This window comes from Canis lupus, chromosome 6, assembly GCF_011100685.1.
Source record: "Canis lupus familiaris isolate Mischka breed German Shepherd chromosome 6, alternate assembly UU_Cfam_GSD_1.0, whole genome shotgun sequence".
NCBI classification, from domain to species: domain Eukaryota; kingdom Metazoa; phylum Chordata; class Mammalia; order Carnivora; family Canidae; genus Canis; species Canis lupus.
In genome coordinates this window covers 26,610,122-26,629,263 of record NC_049227.1, presented here as the reverse complement: position 1 = coordinate 26,629,263, position 19,142 = coordinate 26,610,122, and the positions used below count along the sequence as shown (strand labels likewise).

Below are 19,142 nucleotides of genomic sequence, written 5' to 3'. Positions count from 1 at the left end.
TTTCTATTTAAGTTGCTGGGTCTCAGATACCCCTGGGAAAATCTCAATATCTGCCTTGTCCCAAATCCCTGGAACGAGAATTATTCAGAATATTTCTGGGCCAGAAATAAAAGTATGTCAACTTCACCTATTTCACTGCTCCAGAAACTGAAGCTCTTCCAGACTGCTATACTGACATCAAAGAGCCCCTGACCAAATACAGGCATTTCCTCTTTTCTTTTTTATCTCACTTTTTTTTTTAATGGGGAAAAAAAAAAAAAGCATCTTGGCTCAGTGGGTCTGGGCTGCCAGGAGCTGACATACTCTAAGCTAGTTGCAGGAAACATCCCAGCCTTTGCAATGAACCTTTGGGGAAGGAGCAGCCACTGAGAATGTGATTCACTTTGATGACAGCTTCCTGATGAGAGCTCGAACCAGCTGGAGGGTTGGTCAATTTACGACTGCACAGAAGACTCAATAAAAGTCATAAATAATGGGGCACATGGGTGTGAGTGCACCACACGAAGCCAGGAGGTCCCAGATGAAGAACACAAGGCCAGTAACTCTGGTTTGGCTCAAGGTTTATCACGACGCAGTGAAAGGTACAGCCCCCGTATGCCAGGGATCTTGTCACCCAATGGAAACAGATTGTGCCTAAGGACTAGGGGAGCCATTTCTCAGATTCCTTGGGCCATGGATCTGTGGGCAGCGGAGGTAAGGAAAAGCTGCCTTCCCCAATAAATTCTGGTGTCGCCAAGCTTGACCCTGGATAAGGACTCTTCTGGGAACGAGCAACTGGATATCTCACCTTCCAGACTGCCTGACTGTCCACCATTCAATCCCCCTCTTGAAACCAAATGCTTTGTGTTCACATACAATACGAAATAGCTTCAGAACAGGCCACCTGTTGTACTTTCACTCACTCATTTAAGGACCCTTACTACTATTATTGCTGATGTCAATAATATTGATTCTGAACTGACTTCCCTCCTGAAATAGTACAAACTTCAAGTCATTGCTATGATGGTGAGGGTTACGTGAGATAGAATTTAAAAGAAAGAAAGAAAGAAACCTCAGCACGGGCCTGGCACATAGTAATCCTCCATAAACTGCAGCTATGGGATTTCTCACTATCTAAACCCTTTTTTTTTTAAATGTTTTAAACCCTTTTTTATGAAAAGATTTAAAATGCACATAGCAGTGTTATGGAGCATCTCTCTCATGTGGAGGATATAGGATGTACTAGATATATACTAGATATACATATACACACACACTAGAAAGTATATATATAATGTATACTAGATTCTATATATAACATAGTATATATTATATATACTAATAATGTACATATTCTACGTAATGTGCTTCATATGATACAGTATAGTTGAGAGTTTATATATAATATAGTATATATTATATTATATATATTTATACTATATTATGTATATACTATATTATATATATTTATATATATATAAATGCTATGTAGGTATAGCTGCAGTATAGATGCAGATTATATAGATGTAGGTTTTATAAACATATAGCCAGACAGGACACAGTGAGGGGACAGACATGATACACTATAGGGTGGTCAGGAAAGTCTTCCCTGATAAAATCACATTGGAGTAGAATCTTGAGTAAAGTAAGGGAGTGGGCCATGTAGATATCTCAGGGAAGCGAAGGGCATTCCAGGTAATGGGAACAGCAAGTGCAAAGGCCCTGAGGTGGGATCAGATGCAACATATTTGAGAGTTGAACAGTCACCAATGTGTGGGAGTAGAGTGAGCAAAGTAGACCAGGGGAGGAATACCACACAAAGTCAAATGTCAGGAGCCGGGGCCAACAGGGTCTCCCAAGTGAAAGTAAAGAGTTTGGGTTTTATCCTAAATGTGATGGAAAAGCCCATTAAGCATTTTGATTGGATTTATTCCCTTTAAAGACCCCTGAGACTACTGTGTGAGGCAAGCTGAAGGAGCAGTGAGAACAGCTGAGAGGCTCCTGTCATTGTGTAGGTGGATGATGATGTGGCCCTGGACTTGGGCTACAGTGGGGTGGAGCTGGGCCCCGCTTTGGGGGTAGAACAGATGGAACCAGTGGGGCAGCCGAGGGACAGGGTGGCAGGGTGTAGGAGTGGGAGGAAGGGAAAGAGAAGCAAGGCTGACTCCTGGCTCTTTGGCGACTACCCCAGGAAGAAGATGGTGCCATTCACTGAGCAGCAAAGACACAAGAGAAATATTTGGGGTGGGGGGGGGTGGGGGAGGGCGAGTGGTAAAATGTAAAATATTTGAGTCTGGATCATACTTTAAACCAAGGTGGTCATTTAAAAAACATAAATAAATAAAAATAAAATAAATCACAGCAGTCATTTACATGTCTGTGTGACCAATAGCATCTCCTATTAATTATGGCTTTCCAGTTAACAAGAAACTTCCATTTTTACCATATTAGACATGGTGTATTACATAGTAAATAGCATTATAGAGTGAATATGGGATGTAGATAAAAGTTGCTTAAATATAGTATATACTACATAGTATATACCATATTATATAAAGCACATATATGATAAATATTATAATAGTGTAGTATCTATATTATATAAATCTATATAATACCTAGTATTTATATATTATATTAACAATACATTATGCTGAAGATAGCATATAGTATATTATAGTGTGTTATATGATGTATTTATATCATATATATGTAATATACATTACATGTAGTATATATTATGGAATATAAACAATATTTAGCATAGATGATATATGTGCAATTCATGTTATATGGTATCATATATATAGTGCTTACATCTATAGTGTATATTATATACACTATGTTATATATAATATGAAGCATGCTATGGTATATTTTATATACATATAATATGCTAAATACTATAGACCACATAGTATATATTCTACTAAACACTGTGTATATTCTATACAATATGCTACATATAGTGTATCTGAGACTTTCTTATATATTTACGAATTATTCAGTGCACATAAAATATATAAAATGGTATATATAACATAGTATATTATACACATAGTACATTACATATAGGTTATTCTTTATTGTCTCCTTGGGCCTTAAAAGCCCTCAACCTTTCCCCTAGTTTCTCCACCCTGCCAAATTGGGACAAAACAGGGTCTCAGAGAGGGAAATGTCTTCCCCAAAGTCCCAGAGGTGGCAGGACAAGCAGCTGGAGCCGGGTCCATAGAATTCCCACTTTCCTTCCACTGCCATGTAAGCTCCAGACCTTTCCATGAGAAAAATTGGGGCAGTAAGAAAATCTTGCTCTTTTTTATAGAATGTACACATGCTCCAGAGACTATGATCAGAATTTCTAAGTTGCATCTCATTTAACCCTCCCCACTGAAACCACTCGGGCTATATATTTTGCCGTGGTTATCTCTCCACGGATTAAAAAACTGAGGGTCTGATAGATCAGGGACCTTGCCCAAGGTCACAAGGTTGAGGGGGAATGACCCCCAAGCGCTTCACTCACCACAAGGGGTAGCTGGGTAGAAAAATCCAAAAGCCAGTTCCACCTGTTTGGCTGCCGGAGTCCAGGTGTAGCTTCTGCTAGGCCTGTGGAAAGAAATGTGCAATTTTCATGTGACATCTCCCTTCTGAACTCTCTCGTCTGTAGTGAGAGAGACCTCCAATTTGGGCTTCAGCGCATCAATTATGTTGTACAGTTAAACCCTCTTCCTGGAGGGGGTGGGGAAATCACTAAAACTGAGCCTGACAAAGAAATCACTAGCACCCCGTCAGTGAAGATGGAACTGAAGCCCCCAAAGGTAGAAATGACATAAACAGCAGCCTGCATTCCTAAATTGTAGATTTCTCCTATCCCAGATCTTCAAAAGCTCCAGATGCTTGAAGGAAAAATACCTCTAAGTAGACATTTGTTACTTATTTTCCTCTCGTTGCCTGTGCAAACATCCTCCTAAGCTGCACATTCCTCTTATCTTTTTCCTCTATTCTCCATCACAGCAGTTGCTTGGAGCCCATATTCCTCCATTTTTCAGCTCTCAAAATTGCACAAAGCTTTCCCAAAGCGTGGGTCTGTCAAAACTCATGTATAGTCTGAGATCCTGGCTGGAATGGGAGGAAGATGAGAGGCCCAGGAAGCAGCTGGGAGCAAGAGCCTGAGTCTTGCCCACAGAGGCCAAGGAAAATGAGCATTTGCTCGGATGGGTTAATAGGGTGAAGGTTGCATGAATTTTAAAAACAGTGCAGGTGTTAAGTCACAGTTAAGCAGTTAACTGCTCAGTTAAGCATCTGACTCTTGATTTGGGCTCAGGTCATGATCTCAGGGTCATGGGATTGGGCTCCCCACTCAGCGCAGTCTGCTTGAGACTGTCTCCTTGCCTCACCCTCTGTCCCTCCCCCAACTTACACTCTAAATAAATAAATAAATAAAATCTTTTTTTAAAAAATCAGTCCAATGTGTCCTTCTAGAAGATCATGTCTCAGAATTGGTTGCAACAGCTCTCCTCCACATATGTGAATAGAAAGCTAACAGCTCCTGCGGGGAAAGGAGGTCAGGAGCCAACATTTATTGAGCACTTACTATGTACCAGGCACACATTTCCCTAATCCCTACAGCAACCCTGAATGAGGAATAGTATCATCTCTTTTGACAGACTGGAGTAATAAGAGATTGTAAGCCCTACAATAGCAGAGATTTTTGTCTGTCTGCTTTGCCCACATCAGCAGCAGAGTGCCTAGCATGTAGCAGGTGCTCAGTAAACATTTGGTGAAGGTGTGAATGAAAGAATGAATGAATGGACCAACACTCAGAGAAATACAGTGTATAGGAATAATAAAGAACACAACGTTGGAGTTGAGAGATCTGAGGGAGGATTAGATGCAATGATGCTGATTAGATCAGATTAGAAAACACTTATAACCCAGTCCTCCATAAAGGGCAGCTATCTTTATTGTGGTGTCAAGACGATCAAGTCTACCTTTGAATTAAAGGAATGTTTGATGAAGCTGAAGAAGAAACAGGGGGAGGAGGGGAAAGAAAAGATCAGAATGGTCTCAGGAGTATGGTGGGGGAAAGAAAAGGATCCTGGCTTGAAATCTTGTGGAAGATGAGAAAATATGCCAGTGGTTGCTCTATACATTCTTACTGAATTACATCAGTCTCCGTAAGGGCTGCCACCTGTCTTGAACATTCTAGAGACCCAGAATTCAGGGTCTTCTTTTCCCTACTCCAGCCAAGTGGAGTTGGATATGACTTTTATTCCTTCTGCTATCCACTCTAGGAATGATATTTGAAGCTTTGCATTCGGTCTCTAAGGACTTCCCACACATCCAAAAATGTCTGGATTGGATGTTTCTCCTATATGATGGTTCTCAAAGTGTGCTTCCCAAACGAGTGGTATCAACACCACCCAGGAACTCATTAGAAATGTGAATTCTTAGACCACTCTGGACTTCCTGCACAGGAAACTCTGGAGGTGGCGCCCCACCACCCATGTTTCCACGAGCCCTCTGGGTGATTCTGATGCAGGTGCATAGTTTTGAGAACCAGTGCTCAAATGAAAAGTGAACAGGGTAGCCAGACTGTCCTCTCTGTTTAGTGATTGAGAGGTCTCTGATCTTTAAGTGAGAGGGATAGGGAGAAGTAGGCCAGGACAGCAAGTGTCCTCTCCGGTAAGTGGGAAGAACCAGAAAACTCTGTTGCTCAGTCAATCCCAAAACACTGAGCATCTACCATGTGCTGGGAGCTGTGCCGAGTGCCAGGAAAACCATGGCCAACAAGACAGAAGATCCCAGCTCTCCAGGATTGAACAATGGGTGTGTCTGCAGTTCACACATATCAAATTGGCAAAGATGGAAAATCTAATGAAACCAAGTGCTGAAGAAACAGGAAGTCTCACGGAAGGCTGGTAAGAGTGCAAATTAGTTTGGTGAAATCTAGGCAAGCTGGAGATGTGCAGACTCTACAACCCATCAGTTTCATTCCTGGGTAGATGCCATAGACCTGGAGAAGCTCCATCAGTTTTCACAAGAAGAAATGTTCAGGACAGAGAGGCTTCTGGCTGGCTTCAGTAGAGCAGGTGACTCTTGATCTCAGGGTCGTGAGCTCAAGCCCCACATTGGGTGTGGAGCCTACTTAAAATTTAAGAAGAAGAAGAAGAGGAAGAGGAAGAAGGAGGAGAAAAACAGAAACCACCTGAATTCCCACTTACAGGAAAATGGATAAATAAATCGTGATACAGTTGTACAGCAGAATGCAATCATAACAAATTAACACCAATAGTAGTAGAGAAATAAGGGAATAAGTAGATTAAGGGAATGCAATTTTGATAAATTGAAAAATCATGATAGTGAAAAAAAGGCTAAGTCATGAAATATGCACAGCAGGATTCTATTTAGGGTTTTTAAAAATGCAGCACGACACTATATGTTGATAACAGATAATATATACACAATCAAAGTATAAAAATATGCATGGAGGGGCACCTGGCTGGCTCAGTCAGTGGAACATGCGTCTCCTGATCTCAGGTCGAGTTTGGGCTGCACCTTGGGTGTAGAGGTTACTAAAAATAAATAAATGTATAAGCTTTTTAAAAAATGTATAAATGTGCATGGAATAAAAAACACAACTAGAGGACAGAGGGAGAGAAGAAGGGGCACAAGGCTGAGATGGGCCCAGCAGGCTGAGATTGTATTTGTTATGTTACATTTCTTTTTTTTCTTTTTTTTTTTTTTCTTTGAGAGAGAGACAGCATGCTTGCTGGGGAGGTGGGGCAGACGGAGAGGGAGAGGGAGAGAGAGAATCCCAAGCAGGCTCCATGCCCAGAGCAGAGCCCTACATGAGGCTCAATTTCACAACCTTGAGATCATGACCTGAGCTGAAATCAAGAGTCAGATGCTCAACCCACTGAGCCTCCCAGGCGCCACTGTTTTGTTATGATTTTCTTTTTTTTTGTTATGATTTTCAAGCTGAGTGATGTGTAAATGGTTGTTCACTATATCAGTCTATAGTTGTTTCGTGTACCTGAAATATTTCATAATGAGGTAATTTTACATAAGCCACTGCAAGTAATTAATAAGTAATTATAAATGTGGAAAGCACCACACAGGAGAACTATAGGCTGTCATGAGAGGAGACGTAACAAGTCCCTTTGTTGCAACCTTGGCTTCTTCAAAGTCCTACTGTCAGCTGCAACCAGTCATAAGTCATATTTATATTTATAAGTTGTATTTCATTTTTGCCTGTCTATATATTCTTTAACTTTTGGACCAAGGAAATAAACCATTTGGATTTCAAGATGTGTAATTGATATTGGGGGGGGGGTTGTTTTGGGGTTTTTTTTTAATATTTTATTTATTTATTCATGAGAGACACCAAGAGAGAGAGAGGCAGAGACACAGGCAGAGGGAGAAGCAGGCTCCATGCAGGGAGCCCGATGTGGGACTCGATCCTGGGACTCCAGGATCACGCCCTGGGCCAAAAGGCAGGTGCTAAACTGCTGAGCCACCCAGGGATCCCCATCAAGATGGGTAATTGATATTTTTGAAGGACGCAGTCAAAATCAGTTCATAAAAGCTTGCATAGGATATTCCGATGTTCTGCACGTCCAAAATACACTTTTAAGTATAGACACATAAGAAAGTGAGTAGGGAACTCTGGAAACGTGTACATAAAGAAGTCAGCAGCCCTTAATTCTAGTGGGAGTATTAGAAATTGTACTTGTGGGGGCGCCTGGGTGGCTCAGCTGGCTAAGCATCTGCCTTCAGCTCAGGTCCTGGTCTCAGGGTCCTGGGGTTGAGCCCCACATTGGGCTCCCTGCTCAGTGGGGAGTCTGCTGCTCCCTCTCCCTCTGCCCCTCCCCCATGTTTGTGCTCTCTTTCTCTTTCTCAAATTAATAAAGTCTCTAAAAAAAAAAAAGAAAAGAAACAAGCAAACAAAGAAATTTGTACTTGCTTCTCACAGTGATTCCCAGTGTTTCCATCATCTCATCACCTTCTCCTCTTCCTTCTGGAACAGAAACTCTCCTTCCTGTGGGAAGCCTGTTCCTTGTATTTCCAGGGAGACTTGCCTTGATTCCACCTCCTTGGGCCATTGGCTCACTAACCTGCCCAATCAGACCCTTTACTGTAGCCACAGGATTGGCTCAGGGATGCAATGTGTACACGTCCCACTGATTGCATCCATCCCTGACACTCTACCTTTCTAGTAGCATGATGGGAATTAGTCTGGGGTTAATTGTGTTTTACTTTTAGACCTCTGCTGCCTGGAGAAGGTCTATTGAAGAAATGAATGGCGTGAGAGAGCAAGATGGCATCCTTTCAGTGTTGTGTGAGCCCTGACTGATTCATGCCTGGAACATTCCTGTCATAGGGACTGATATTTTCTCTTGAATCACCTCCACCAGCTTGAGATAGATTTCTGACACTTATAGCCAAACAAGTTCTGACTTTAACACTTCTATTTTGTCCCCCCTCTATTTTCTACATTTCCCATGATGAGCATGCATCACATGTAGAACATGTTTCAAGTTGGGGGAAAAAAAAAAAGAAAGGAAACAATAGATAAGCATTTATCTGCAGAGGGCGGGCTCAGGCTGCACCTGGTTGGCCTCCAGCTCCATGATCCCACAGGTTCCTCTGAGGCCTCCAGGCCTGACTCATTGCTTCTAAAGACTTTCTCCCCCCAATCACTGACAAATCCACCTTTCCCAGCACCCCCTATTGGTCCCTGCTTTATAGTGATAATTAATATGAAGTTGGGTGTCTCCTTCCCTGTGGGAGAAAAATTCTTACACGGCATGAAACAGAGCAGAGTGTGGGTGGCTTTAACAGGGAGGTAGAGAAGCTTATGTAAGTGACATTATTATATATGATTATATCACCAGGGTAGGAGAAACTCATTCCTATTTGGGTGTTATACCAACCATTAAGTTTTAGGCTTCTGTGAAATAAAATGATGGAGAAAAGCCATGTTCTCTCTCCCCTCACCCAACTCCAGAATAATATCAACACTTACTCAGCCTTACTTGGTCTGGGCACTGTTTTAAGCTTCCATGTACTAAATCCTCATAGCAACCCCATCAGGAAATTCCAGAATTATCCTTCATTTAACAGGTAGACAGAATGAGCTACAGAGAGATGGCACAACTTGCCCAAGATCCCATAGCCAGTAAGTGGGAGAGCCAAGACCCCAGCCCATGCCATTCACATCCCACATCCACATTCTAAACCTCTCGGATAAGCCAACACTGATGCTCCGTAGAAAACCAAACTCAACGAGTCAGATCTCTCCGTTTGGTCAAATACACTGTAAATTAGCAACAGGGGAGGAAAAAAAAATACCTAACCCCAAATATTTTTGCTTTCTCTTAATGAAATTGACCTCCGGGCTCTCACAAACCCAGAATATCAGAAATTGTTATAGACAACGTTGTACGTAGAAGGCAAAGGTTTCGAACTGGAGGGGCGCAGACCAAATTCAGCCTACAGATCTGATTGCTTTGGCTTCAGGTTATTTTTCAAAATGTTTTACATGGGGGCATGTCTGCGTTGGTTTATCACACTTCCCCACTGCTCCCTAAAGTAGTAGACCTGGCCCACTCACTTACAGGGAATCTGAAGTAGCAGCTTCTCTGATCTAGGTCATGCTTGGTAACAAAAGAAAAAGGAAACTTGTTGACTTCAAGAGTGTTGGGGTAATAATAATAATAGCTACAGTGTGTTGAGTGCTAATTCTCCTATAAAATGCTTTTCATGCCTTGTCTCATTTGATCATAACCAGTCTTGTGAGAGGTTAGGGGTATGGTAACCATGAGAGTGCACCTGCTGGACCAGAAATCCATCAGTGATGGAGTAGAGCAGGGAAACTAAGGCAGTCCCAGTCCTAGAAAACACAGGACCCTAGAAAACATTGGACTTCAACCTTTTTAGGCTGCACCACTCAGTTGCTTCCACCCAGCCTTCTCTCCTTCGCTTGGAGTCCAACTTAGGTCACAGTCTTCTGTGGCACTTGGAGTCCAACTTGGGTCAGACTTCTCTCACAAAGTGTTTTACCCAATTAAGTCCTTGCACATTGCTTCCCAGAGCCATGTCTGCCTCTTGGAAAACCCAGACTGTCACAGGGCCTTTCCCAAGATCACCAACTAACAAGTGACAGAGCCAGGATTTGAACCAGGTCCACCCAGTGCCACAAGCCAGAGTTCTTTTTTTTTTTTTTTTCTTTTCATGAGAGACAGAGAGAGAGAGGCAGACACATAGGCAGAGGGAGATGCAGGCCCCATACAGGGGGCCTGAAGCGGGACTCGATCCTGGGACTCCAGGATCACACCCTGAGTCAAAGACAGGTGCTTAACCACTGAGCCACCCAGGTGTCCCACAAGTCAGAGTTCTGAACCATGACGTCAGACCCTTCTTTGCCATGGGCTCTTATTTTCTCAAACTCCTTGGTTCAGAGCTGCCAGAAATCACAATCTGGACCCAAAAGTGAGCCAGGGGCAAGAGGGAGAGTTTCAGACCCCAGAGCCAGGCGTGATACTCATGCCTGGATGCCTCACAGTTGCCATGGTGACCAGGAAAGAGCTCTGACTTACCCAGAGCCCAAGGAAGGTAGCACAGGTGACTGGAAAAGGTACACATGTCTACAGTGCTCTTTCCCCATAGCACTGCGGGGGAGTCAGCCCCTTCCCCAGGGCTGGTGGGAAACAAGTCCATGCAGTACAAGAGAGAGCACTGGACTGAGAGTCTTGGGGTGCACCCAGCCGACCCTACAGAGGTGCATCAGCAAGCAGGGGTTGTAACACAGGCCTCCGTAGCCCATGAAGCATTTTCATGTCTACCATCATCACATTTGACCCTTAGATATAATCATTATATGTGTAAGAACTTTTAACTTTGTTAAAGCATTTGCATGTTTAATTGCACCCTTGCAAACCGAGGTGAAATTCACCTTATTAATCATCACTAAATAAATCCCTGCAGCTACTCCACCCAGCACAGCTTGATTTTACATCAGTTTGGTGGGAGAGTCTTTACAGCCTTAACTGTGGGGTCTTCCTTAACACAATTCTTTGAACTGCTCTGGCCAGACTAAATCTTCCCCAGCAGTCACACATCCTCTCCTTGCTCCTCGAGATCAGCAGCCTGGGAGAGTGACTGCCTCCAGCCTCGAGTGTCCCCGAAGGTCCTCTGCACCGGCCTCAGAGTCTGTGTCCTCACCCAGACCATTCTCAGACACACGCTCCCCATTTGGTGAGAATCCAACCATCTACATTCCTGCACTTTGGTGTCACTTTATTTTATGAATTCTTGTACATTACAAGAGAAAATTTAATCTACCTTCTTTTTTTTTTCTAAATATTTACTCATTTATTCATGAGAGAGAGAGAGAGAGAGAGACAGAAACACAGGCAGAGGGAGAAGCAGGCTCCTCACAGTGAGCCCAATGTGGGACTCGATCCCAGGACGCCAGGGTCACCCCCTGAGCCAAAGGCAGACGCTCAACCACTGGGCCACCCAGGTGCCCCAATAATCTGCTTTCTTGAACCGAGAGACATTTAGGCCCAGGAATTTTTCACAACTTGCCCAAAGAGATGTCCTAACCCATTACCCAGAGTCTTCCCTCCATTCCCTCAACTGCCAAAACAAACATTCTGACACCCAAATCCAATGTTACAATCCTCTGTTCAGAATCTTCTGATGGTGCCCCATGATCTATGCCTGGTCCCAACATTTGTTGTCCCCGGTAGGACACATCTAATAGGTGACATTCACATGAGTGCCTCCCTATCTGGGCGTACAGTGGAGGAGGGGGGCAGTTGTAATGCCCGGCATGCCAATCCCATCTCTTACTTTCTCTCCCTCGAGGGAAGCACATAGAACAAGAAACATCACCAGGGACATATGCACACAGTCATTTTACATTTTTGTAAAATTTTGTAAATTGTTGAGAAAGTTCTTTCCAAGAACCATTATCACGTGTACAGTGCTTTTCCAGGGGATGTTGCAAACTGAGGTTGAGACTTAGACCCAGAAGCTAATAGGTGCTCAATAAATGTGGGTTGAATAAATAAAGGCATGAATAGCAGAAAAAAGGGAGATGGTGGGATCCCTGGGTGGCGCAGGGGTTTGGCTCCTGCCTTTGGCCCAGGGTGCGATCCTGGAGACCCGGGATCAAATCCCACGTCGGGCTCCTGGTGCATGGAGCCTGCTTCTCCCTCTGCCTATGTCTCTGCCTCTCTCTCTCTCTCTGTGTGTGTGTGACTATCATAAATAAAAAATAAAAAATTTTTTTAAAAAAGGGAGATGGTGGGGTACAGTGGGCTACTAGACTGTTGGCCTAGAGACAGTGGGGAACTCCTGGGTTTATGAAGGGCCCAATGACATCAAGGGCTGAGCTTGCAGGACCCAAGGGAACCTAAGGCTTAGGACAGCATTTCCCCAACTGCGGCCACTTAAGAACAGCTACAGTTGCACCACGCTATTACTTACTTCATAGATTTATAAAAAAGCAATTCTCGTTTCTAAAAATCTAAATATGTTTATTGAAAATGGAAGCTTTATAAGACTCCTGTATAAAGGAAAGCCAACATCGTTTGTCATAAGTTGTGGGCAACCACAAAAAATACAATACAGGCCTCCCCCAAGTCACATTTTAAGTAGAGCTGTCCACTGGGAGCTGGGCGCTCTGAGGCCTGCTCTCTTTACTACAATAAAAGGGCAGGGGCCAGAAGAGTGTTAGAGCCTGACTGGTATCAAACTGAGATGTTCTCCTTGGTGTGATCAGGTTACAGGAGAACCAAAACGGGCCTCAGAGTTTCACTTCAAAACACATCCCACCCAGGGATCTTGCAAATAAACTTGCATTTATATGGCTGCAACTATGGATATGGGTGGACAGACTTCTATAATCCAAATTCTTGACCTGCATGTTTTTTTTCACCCTAACTCACTCCTAACATGTAGGCTCAATCTTCTCAGTATTGGAGTTACTGGTTCAGCAGAAACCAGGAAAAACAAGAGCTTTGTAGTCAGAATGTTAACCAACTGTATATTGTTTACTTTATTATAAATACTGGTAAACAGTGGTCAATAGTTCTATATTCCTTTATTTTTTAATAAATATTTTATTTATTTATTCATGAGAGACACAGAGAGAGAGAGAGAGAGAAGTAGAGACACAGGCAGAGGGAGAAGCAGGCCCCATGCAGGGAGCCCGACGTGGGACTCGATCCCTGGACTCCAGGATCATGCCCTGGGCTGAAGGCAGGCGCTAAACCACTGAGCCACCCAGGGATCCCTTTATATTCCTTTAAAACACACACAAACACACACACACACACACACACACACACACACACACACACACACCAGAGGAGACCTTACACCAGGTGGCCGTCGCCCTTCTCCTGGTCCTTGGCCGCTCAAAGTGGTAGCTGCTCAGAGTGACCCAGGCCTGGCAGCTTCGGCGTCTTGCTAGGAACGCAGGCTTCAGGGGCAGGGCCAGAGGCCGTGATAACAAGCCCTGCAGGTGATTCTGATGCAGGCTGGAGTTCCAGAACACTGCCCTAGATTATAACTACCTGCCATCCGGGCTACCTGGGCCCACCCGGCCCCCCACCCCCGCCCCACCCCCGCCCCACCCCCACCATCATTCCCTTCTCCAGGCAACCACCAAAGTGATCGTCCTCAAATCATAAATGATACCGTTTTGTTTCCCTGGCTGGGCTTGAAAGAAAAGCCTAAGTTCTTCCCTTTCCTACACGGGCCAGAGGCTAGCCCCTATGGCCTCCTCCCAAACCCGTCTCCTACTCTTCTCCCTGGTGCCAGGCTTCAGACACCCTGACATGCTTTAAGTCCTTCAAATGGCCCCAAGAGGGACACCTGGGGGGCTCAGTGCTTGAGCATCTGCGTTTGGCTCAGGTCATGATCCTGGGGTCCTGGGATCAAGTCCCACATCGGGCTCCCTGCAGGGAGCCTGCTTCCCCCTCTGCCTGTGTCTCTGCCTCTCTGTGTCTCTCATGAATAAATAAATAAAATCTTTCAAAAATTAAAAAAAAAAAATGTCTTGTCTCAGGAGTTTCTCTGTGCCTGGAAAACGACTTGGCTAGCATTCCCATAATTCCCTCCCTGGCTTCATTCAGTCATTAATCAAACGCCACCTCCTCAGAACGGCCCCAACCAGCCCATCAAAATGTTGTTCTTCTTAGGGCGACCAACTTATCCCAGCTGACCGAGGACTGTCCCAGCCTTTTATTTATTTTTTTAAGTGACTTTTTTTTTTTTTAGATTGTATTTATTTATTCATGAGACACAGAGAGAGAGGCAGAGACACAGGCAGAGGAAGGAGCAGGGAGCCCGATGCAGGGACTCGATCCCAGGACCCCGGGATCACGCCCTGGGCCGAAGGCAGACACTTAACCACGCTGAGCCACCCAGGCGTCCCCTGTCCCAGTTTTAAAACTGAAAATCCCATCGGGCTCCCCGAAGGGAGCCTGCCTCTCCCTCTGCCTACGTCTCTGCCTCTCCCTGTGTGTCTCTCATGAGGAAATAAATAAAAATCTTAAAAAATATATATTACTTGACAAAAATATCGAAGGAATGACCCTTGTGGCCTATTTAATCTCTGGTTTACAGTTTCATTGTCTCTACTGTTTGGCTGCGATGAACAAAGCTTTCTCCAGATTTAGAATTATGTCCTTGGAACTGAGTGGGGAAAATTAGAGAGGGAGACAAACCATGAGAGACTCCTAACTCTGGGAAACGAGCAAAGGGTTGCAGAAGGGGAGGTGGGTGGGGAATGGGGTGACTGGGTGACGGGCACTGAAGGGGGCACTTGATGGTATGAGCACTGGGTGCTACGCCATATGTTGGCAAATTGAATTTTAAAAAAATTATGCCTTCGGGCTAGATTACCAGACTTGGTTTTCTTGGGCCAATGAGAACACCCATGTTTAAGGCCCTGAAACCCAGTGTCCAAGTGTTTTCCAGAGGGGTCAGACCCCCGGCACCCAACACTCCTGAGTCTCCCTCACGCCAAGCTGGCCAAAGCCGCATCATCGTCCTTAAAATCCTTATGAGGTGGAAATGTAGCTGTTTGTGGTTCTTTTTTTTTTTTTTTTTTTTTTTTGCTGTTTGTGGTTCTAATTTGCATTTCTTTGATTACTGGTTAGGCTGATCATTTCCCCATGTGCCTGGCTAATTGCTTTTCATCTTTTTCGAGTTGTCTGTTCACGCCCCTTTTCTTGTTTTTCTACCCAGTTTCTGGACTTATCTTATTGATTTGTTTGAGTTCTCTGAAAAATAAAGACATCAGCCTTTTCCCCTCCTACATTAAAGGCTTAAGTCTTCGCAGGTGCTGATCCCTGCACTCAGATCCCTCCATATTTCCTTATTCCCTTTTACATATTTATACCCCAGCTTGCATTTCTCTTTTTACTTGGTTTTAGATTTTTTTTCATAGTTAATTATTGAATATATACTTAGGGGAAGTGCCTAAGGTCTTCTCATCTCACTCAGAGTATAAGATATATTTCTCTTTTTTAAAAAATTACTTTTTGAGAGAGAGCACATGCGGGACAGGGGGCAGAGGAAGAGGGAGAAAGAGAACCTCAAGGAGACTCCTCACTGAGCCACAGAGCCCCACTTGGGGCTCAATCCCATGACCCCTACACCATGACCTAAACTGAAATCAAGAGTTGGGCATTCAGGGAACCCTGGGTGGCGCAGCGGTTTAGCGCCTGCCTTTGGCCCAGGGTGTGATCCTGGAGACCCGGGATCGAATCCCATGTCGGGCTCCCAGTGCATGGAGCCTGCTTCTCCCTCTGCCTGTGCCTCTGCCTCTCTCTCTCTCTCTCTCTCTCTGTGTGACTATCATAAATAAATAAAAATTAAAAAAAAAAAAAAGAGTTGGGCATTCAACCTTCAAAAGACACCCCATCTTTTCTTTTTCTTTCTCTTTCTTCCTTTCTTTCTTTCTCTTTCTTTTTCTTTCTTTCTTTTTCTTTCTTTTCTCTTTCTTTCTTTCTTTCTTTCTTTCTTTTCTTTCTTTTTCTTTCTTTCTTTTCTTTCTTTCTTTCTCTTTCTTTCTTTCTTTCTCTTTCTTTCTTTCTTTCTTTCTTTCTTTCTTTCTTTCTTTCTTTCTCTTTCTTTTTTTTCAGAGAGAGAGAGAGTGCACACGTGTGTGCATGCAAGTGGTGGCCAGGGCAGGGGGAGGTATGGGGTCCAGAAGAAGAGGGAGTGGGAGAGAATCTCCAGCAGATTCCAAGCTGAGCACAGAGCCTGACCTGGGGCTTGATTCCACGACCCTGAGATCACAACCTGAGCCAAAACAGAGTTAGACCCTTAACCGACTGAGCCACCCAGATGCCCCTATAATATACATTTCTTAAAATCAAGGTGCCTGGGTGGCTCAGTGGGTTAAGCGTCTGTCTTCAGCTCAGGTCATGATCCCAGGGTCTTGGGATCAAGTCCTGTATCAGGCTCCCTGCTCAGTGGGGAGTCTGCTTCTCCCTCTCCATCTACCTCTTCCCCTGCCCATGCTCTCTCTCACTCGCTCTCTTTCATTCTCTCAAATAATAAATACAAATCTATATTTTAAAAAATCATCCCCAAGGCCTTTCATGATCTGCCTCTCCCCTCCCACACCCACTCCATATTACCTCTCTGACCTCAGTTCCTACCAATCTGCCCCTGGATCTCTCTGCTCCAGACATTCTGGCTTTTCTGCCCATCTCAAACATACCAGCCATCCTCCTACCTCAGGACTCTTGCACATGCCTTTTCCTCTGTCCGGAAGGCTCTCTCACCAGGCATCTGCATACTTCCTTATTCCCTCAGGTCTTTACTCAAATGTCATCTCCGTGAGTTCTTCCTTAGTCATATCTTCTCAGATTTCAGTCCCTGTGGTAGACAGAATAATGCCCTCCTTCAAAGATGTCCACATCCTGATCCCCGGAACTCATGACTATGTTACCACTCATAGCTAAAGGGAGGTTGCATATGTTGCAGGTGGGATTAAATGAGGATTCTGAGCTGAGGAGATTGTCTGGGTGAGCCAAATCGAATCACAAGGGTACTTATCAGAGGGAGGCAGAGGAGCCAAGGTCAGAGAAGGAGATGTGACAAGGAAGTAGAGGTTGAAGTGATGCAGGGCCAGGAACAAGGAATGCGAGTAGCCCTAAAACCCCGGAGAAGGCAAATAAATGGATTCTCCCCTGGAGCTGCCTGAAGGAATGCGGCCTTGCAGACCAGACTCATTTTAGACTTCAGACCTCCCCCAAACTGTGAGATAATAAATATGGGCTGTTTTAAGCCACTGCAAGTGTAGTGATTTGTTACAGCAGCTATAGGGAACTAATACAGTCTCCAATACCTCCCATCCACCTCCTGTTTTCCTTGTTTCTGCTTGGCATTCATCATTAAGTTCCCATAACTTTGTATGTTTCTCTTTTTTATTTTTGCCTTCCCTGATAGCATATAAACTCCATGAGGATAGGGGTCGTTGTCTGGGGTTTTTTGTTCACAGTGCCTGGCACACATTAGAAATCTGATAGCCTCTGTTGAATGAATGGACAGCAGAATGAGTACCAAGGAAGCCTCTGTCCTCCTGTCCAACAGAAACTCTTGGTTGGCTGATGTTGATGGAAAGTCATTACATCCCAAAGGCCACCCTGGGGGATGCCTGGGTGGCTCAGCAGTTGAGCTTCTGCCTTTAGCCCAGGGTGTGATCTTGGTGTCCCAGGATCCAGTCCCACATCGGGCTCCCTGCATGGAGTCTGCTTCTCCCTCTGCCTGTGTCTCTGCCTCTCTCTCTCTCTCTCTCTCTGTCTCATGAATAAATAAATAAAATATTTCAAATAAAACAAAACAAAAGGCCACTCTGGGTAGAACTAGATCTTGAAGGAGATACCAAACACTGGAGGAAGATGAGTCCCATATTCTAGAGAACTTTCAGAGTTGCTCCATCCTTCACCCTCCAAATAAGTGTGCCACATGGCACACCTCTGCACTCAAGAGGTAGACAGCATCATATAATGGTCAAAGCCTGAAGTCCAGGGACGCCTGGGTGGCTCAGTGGTTGAGTGCCTGCCTTCAGCCCAGGGTGTGATCCTGAGTCCTGGGATCGAGTCCCTCAACTCGATCCCAGGCAGGCACTAAACCGCTGCGCCACCCAGGTATCCCTGAAATTAGCTTTTAATAATGTTTTATTTGGCTAGGGCAGCCCCGTGGCTTAGCAGTTTAGCACCGCCTTTGGCCCAGGGCATGATCCTGGAGACCCAGGATCAAGTCCCACATCAGGCTCCCTGCAGGGAGTCTGCTTCTCCCTCTGCCTGTGTCTCTGCCTCTCTCTCTCTCTCTCCCTCTCTCTCTCTTTCATGAATAAATAAATAAAATCTTTAAATAATAATAATAATAATAATAATAATAATAATGTCTTATTTGGCTAAATATATATCCAGGATGTTGAGGCGCCTGGGTGGCTCAGTTGGGTAAGCATCTGCCTTTGACTCAGGTCATGATCCCAGGACCCTGGGATCCAGACTTGCATCAGGCTCCCTGCTCAACAGAGAGCCTGCTTCTCTCTCTCCCTCTGCTGCTCCCCCTGCTTGTGCTCTTTTCTCTGTTAATTAAATAAAATCTTAAAATATATATATATGTGTATACATATATATATGTATATATATATATATATACAGGATGTTATAATTTCCACATGTAATCACTATTTTTAAAAATTTCTAAATGGGGGACACCTGGGTGGCTCAGTGGTTGAGCATCTGCCTTCAGCTCAGGGCCTAGTCTCAGAGTCCCAGGATCGAATCCCACATCGAGCTCCCTGCACGGAGCCTGCTTCTCCCTCTACCTATGTCTCTGCCTCTCTCTGTGTCTCTCATGAATAAATAAATAAAATCTTTTTTTACATAAATTACTGAATGAGGAGCACCTGGCTAGCTCAGTCAGATGAGCCTATGACTCTTGATCTTGGAGTTGTGAGTTCAAGCCCCACATTCGAGTATAGAGATTACATAAATAAATAAATAAATAAATAAATAAATAAACAAACAAATGTTAAAAATTATTAATGAGATATTTTACATTCTTTTTTATATACACTAAGTTTTCTAATGTTCATGAGTATTTTTTTATAACACTCTCAA

General features: G+C 44.1%; 1 long non-coding RNA gene across 1 annotated transcript in view; it reads right to left on the bottom strand.

Moving 5' to 3' along the window:
* Positions 1–18,060, bottom strand: part of LOC102154816 — a 393,058-nt gene extending 374,998 nt beyond the window's left edge. The window contains exons 1-2 of the long non-coding RNA XR_005360886.1: positions 16,742–18,060; positions 3,500–3,582 (exon numbers count right to left, since the gene is read on the bottom strand). This is a non-coding gene — a long non-coding RNA (uncharacterized LOC102154816). The remainder of the gene's footprint in view (positions 1–3,499; positions 3,583–16,741) is intronic.
* Between the last annotated feature and the right edge of the window lie 1,082 nt (positions 18,061–19,142).